The following is a 5,000-nucleotide window of genomic DNA, read 5'->3' on the forward strand; positions in this document are numbered from 1 at the left end:
AAGTAACGTGGGTACGATCTAAGGAACCATAACTGATTTAATGAGCCATTCGCGGTTTCACCTTAATGCGGCTTGTACTGAGACATGCATGGCTTAATCTTTGAGACAAGCATATGACTACTGGCAGGATCAACCAGGGAGCTGCGTCAACTAGAGCTGAGCAGCCGGCCGCCCGGGAGTGTGTCCCGGGGGCCCGCGCGAACACGCAAGCGTCCGCTCAATTATTCTGCAAACAGGAGGAGGCTGAGCTCCCCTGCACGATACACCTCGAAACCCTCTCAGGTCCCGGCGGCGCGCAGCGCCGTCCTAAGTACTTGGTCGGGTTCGAGAGAGGCGCAATCGCCCGGAGTTTGGCGAGTAGACGCTTTAGGTGCGACCACCCGTGCTCCCAACTGAGCTTGCCGCTGCCGACAGAGGCCCGGGAGCGTGCTGTCGTGGCATTGCCGGCGGGAGACAACACGCGCCACCTACGGTGGCCGGCAGCTCCAACGCCAGCGCCACAGAAGGACAAAAGCCCCACTTGGGTGCCGAAGCGAACTCTCCCAGCACAGCGCACGCGCCAACACGTCCGCACAGCTGCGATACAAACCACCTGCGAGAACCGCAGAGGCGACCGAGCAGCAGACGGCGTCGCGGCGCCGAGCGCCGGGCGGCGGCGCATCCTCAGCGCACACAGTCCTCAATCGGACCAGCACACTGCAGATGTCCACCGCGCTTCGCACCGGGCCCGCGAGGACCTACTTTGGCCGCACGGCGCCGCGTGCAGGGTGCGCCGGCGCGCAGCTGCGCCGCCTGCCGCCTCCGTCGGCCGGCGCGCCTGCCACTGGCCGCCCCCACCAGCCGGCTGTAGCGCGTGCGCCCACGCACCGCGCGGCCAGCACGCCGGGAGGCCCCCCCTCACCGGCCGGGGACGGTCCCACCCAGCCACCGCCGCGTATCGCTTCACACCCACATGCCATTCACGTTCGTGGGCATGGTGGGTATCGCTGAAACAACCGGTTGGTAGCTCAACCGATCGTCGCCATCACTGATTCACCTCTAGCGAGAACAACCGCACCACAACGGTTTACCAGTTGTTCATTTGCGTAACGTCACCAGCAAACGTAGACGTCCATCGCCATTTGCAAATTCAACGATTGTTGCATGCCTGTGTCAGGTGTCACGACACACTATGTCTGCCCACATACACGCAACAACATGTGCACGCTTCGCGAACACGTGGAAGGTGGCCCCCGTACGTATGCGATGTCCATTGCGCGAACGACTGTCAACCGGCCTCTGTCGCATGTCGCAGATGTGGAACGCAGTGCACCATGCTGTCACGGTGTGTGAGAAGAGACGACTACGTCTGACAACACGCGCCACTACATCAACAGACGGCTCATGCTGATCGCCATCCAGGGCATACCACACTGCAATCCGGCTCTTATAGGGAGACGACACATAGCTGAGTGCACAACAGTTGGACCGCATGGTTCGCCGTTGTTGGCGCAGTCGTTGTACGGTCACATGTACCACGATGTATCATTCAGTACATGAGGACCAATGTGCAGTACAGTGTGTGATTTGGACGTACAACATCAGCGGACAGTTGACACAGGCCGTACCACAGCGTAGGCTAAGTGCTTCGCCATGCGAATGCCAATGAACAACTGCGAAGGGCATTGAGCATGTACGTCCTGCTGCCATCCACATTACAGTGTATCGCTGCAAGGTGTTTAACATGAAGCGATACACTGGGGACCAGGCAGTGCGAGTAGCAAACTATATTGCGGGGGTTGCAGTTAGGCAACACCACACTAATTTAACGCGTCGTATGACAATTACAGAGCGGGTTAAGGCCCAACGTGTGTTGGGTTAAGGCCCAACGTGTGTTGGGTTAAGGCCCAACGTGTGTTGGGTTAAGGCCCAACGTGTGTTGGGTTAAGGCCCAACGTGTGTTGGGTTAAGGCCCAACGTGTGTTGGGTTAAGGCCCAACGTGTGTTGGGTTAAGGCCCAACGTGTGTTGGGTTAAGGCCCAACGTGTGTTGGGTTAAGGCCCAACGTGTGTTGGGTTAAGGCCCAACGTGTGTTGGGTTAAGGCCCAACGTGTGTTGGGTTAAGGCCCAACGTGTGTTGGGTTAAGGCCCAACGTGTGTTGGGTTAAGGCCCAACGTGTGTTGGGTTAAGGCCCAACGTGTGTTGGGTTAAGGCCCAACGTGGGTTGGGTTAAGGCGCAACGTGGGTTGGGTTAAGGCCCAACGTGGGTTGGGTTAAGGCGCAACGTGGGTTGGGTTAAGGCGCAACGTGGGTTGGGTTAAGGCGCAACGTGGGTTAGGTTAAGGCGCAACGTGGGTTAGGTTAAGGCGCAACGTAGGTTAGGTTAAGGCGCAATATAGGTTAGGTTAAGGCGCAATATAGGTTAGGTTAAGGCGCAATATAGGTTAGGTTAAGGCGCAATATAGGTTAGGTTAAGGCGCAACATAGGTTAGGTTAAGGCGCAACGTAGGTTAGGTTAAGGCGCAACATAGGTTAGGTTAAGGCGCAACATAGGTTAGGTTAAGGCGCAACATGGGTTAGGTTAAGGCGCAATATAGGTTAGGTTAAGGCACAATATGGGTTAGGTTAAGGCACAATATGGGTTAGGTTAAGGCACAATATGGGTTAGGTTAAGGCACAATATGGGTTAGGTTAAGGCACAATATGGGTTAGGTTAAGGCACAATATGGGTTAGGTTAAGGCACAATATGGGTTAGGTTAAGGCACAATATGGGTTAGGTTAAGGCACAATATGGGTTAGGTTAAGGCACAATATGGGTTAGGTTAAGGCACAATATGGGTTAGGTTAAGGCACAATATGGGTTAGGTTAAGGCACAATATGGGTTAGGTTAAGGCACAATATGGGTTAGGTTAAGGCACAATATGGGTTAGGTTAAGGCACAATATGGGTTAGGTTAAGGCACAATATGGGTTAGGTTAAGGCACAATATTTGTTAGGTTAAGGCACAATATGGGTTAGGTTAAGGCACAATATGGGTTAGGTTAAGGCACAATATGGGTTAGGTTAAGGCACAATATGGGTTAGGTTAAGGCACAATATGGGTTAGGTTAAGGCACAATATGGGTTAGGTTAAGGCACAATATGGGTTAGGTTAAGGCACAATATGGGTTAGGTTAAGGCACAATATGGGTTAGGTTAAGGCACAATGTGGGTTAGGTTAAGGCACAACGTGGGTTAGGTTAAGGCACAACGTGGGTTAGGTTAAGGCACAACGTGGGTTAGGTTAAGGCACAACGTGGGTTAGGTTAAGGCACAACGTGGGTTAGGTTAAGGCACAACGTGGGTTAGGTTAAGGCACAACGTGGGTTAGGTTAAGGCACAACGTGGGTTAGGTTAAGGCACAACGTGGGTTAGGTTAAGGCACAATACGGGTTAGGTTAAGGCACAATACGGGTTAGGTTAAGGCACAATACGGGTTAGGTTAAGGCACAATACGGGTTAGGTTAAGGCACGATACGGGTTAGGTTAAGGCACAATACGGGTTAGGTTAAGGCACAATACGGGTTAGGTTAAGGCACAATACGGGTTAGGTTAAGGCACAATACGGGTTAGGTTAAGGCACAATACGGGTTAGGTTAAGGTACAATACGGGTTAGGTTAAGGCACAATACGGGTTAGGTTAAGGCACAATACGGGTTAGGTTAAGGCACAATATGGGTTAGGTTAAGGCACAATATGGGTTAGGTTAAGGCACAATATGGGTTAGGTTAAGGCACAATATGGGTTAGGTTAAGGCACAATATGGGTTAGGTTAAGGCACAATATGGGTTAGGTTAAGGCACAATATGGGTTAGGTTAAGGCACAATATGGGTTAGGTTAAGGCACAATATGGGTTAGGTTAAGGCACAATATGGGTTAGGTTAAGGCACAATATGGGTTAGGTTAAGGCACAATATGGGTTAGGTTAAGGCACAATATGGGTTAGGTTAAGGCACAATATGGGTTAGGTTAAGGCACAATATGGGTTAGGTTAAGGCACAATATGGGTTAGGTTAAGGCACAACGTGGGTTAGGTTAAGGCACAACGTGGGTTAGGTTAAGGCACAACGTGGGTTAGGTTAAGGCACAACGTGGGTTAGGTTAAGGCACAACGTGGGTTAGGTTAAGGCACAACGTGGGTTAGGTTAAGGCACAACGTGGGTTAGGTTAAGGCACAACGTGGGTTAGGTTAAGGCACAACGTGGGTTAGGTTAAGGCACAATACGGGTTAGGTTAAGGCACAATACGGGTTAGGTTAAGGCACAATACGGGTTAGGTTAAGGCACAATACGGGTTAGGTTAAGGCACAATACGGGTTAGGTTAAGGCACAATACGGGTTAGGTTAAGGCACAATACGGGTTAGGTTAAGGCACAATACGGGTTAGGTTAAGGCACAATACGGGTTAGGTTAAGGCACAACGTGGGTTAGGTTAAGGCACAACGTGGGTTAGGTTAAGGCACAACGTGGGTTAGGTTAAGGCACAACGTGGGTTAGGTTAAGGCACAACGTGGGTTAGGTTAAGGCACAACGTGGGTTAGGTTAAGGCACAACGTGGGTTAGGTTAAGGCACAATACGGGTTAGGTTAAGGCACAATACGGGTTAGGTTAAGGCACAATACGGGTTAGGTTAAGGCACAATACGGGTTAGGTTAAGGCACAATACGGGTTAGGTTAAGGCACAATACGGGTTAGGTTAAGGCACAATACGGGTTAGGTTAAGGCACAATACGGGTTAGGTTAAGGCACAATACGGGTTAGGTTAAGGCACAATACGGGTTAGGTTAAGGTACACATTGTTGTAAGGAAAGGTGTTTTGGGGGGGGGGGGGGCCGGTTTGTTGATTGTGATTATCGTAAGTAAATGACTGCGGCATCATCTGATTTGCCACGTCAGGGTGCACCTTTGGCTCATAACAGGCGGCGCTCTGATTCCATGCTTGTGGCAGACCTGTGTCTTTCATTCCTGCCATTGTTTGT

General features: G+C 51.5%; 1 non-coding gene across 1 annotated transcript in view; it reads right to left on the reverse strand.

The window, feature by feature from the left end:
• LOC124620970 overlaps window positions 1-140 on the reverse strand; it is a 1,910-nt gene extending 1,770 nt beyond the window's left edge. The window contains exon 1 of the ribosomal RNA XR_006980468.1: window positions 1-140. This exon is cut by the window's left edge and continues 1,770 nt beyond it. This is a non-coding gene — a ribosomal RNA (small subunit ribosomal RNA).
• Window positions 141-5,000: the final 4,860 nt, after the last annotated feature.

This window comes from Schistocerca americana, chromosome 6 (assembly GCF_021461395.2).
Source record: "Schistocerca americana isolate TAMUIC-IGC-003095 chromosome 6, iqSchAmer2.1, whole genome shotgun sequence".
Lineage (NCBI taxonomy): Eukaryota > Metazoa > Arthropoda > Insecta > Orthoptera > Acrididae > Schistocerca > Schistocerca americana.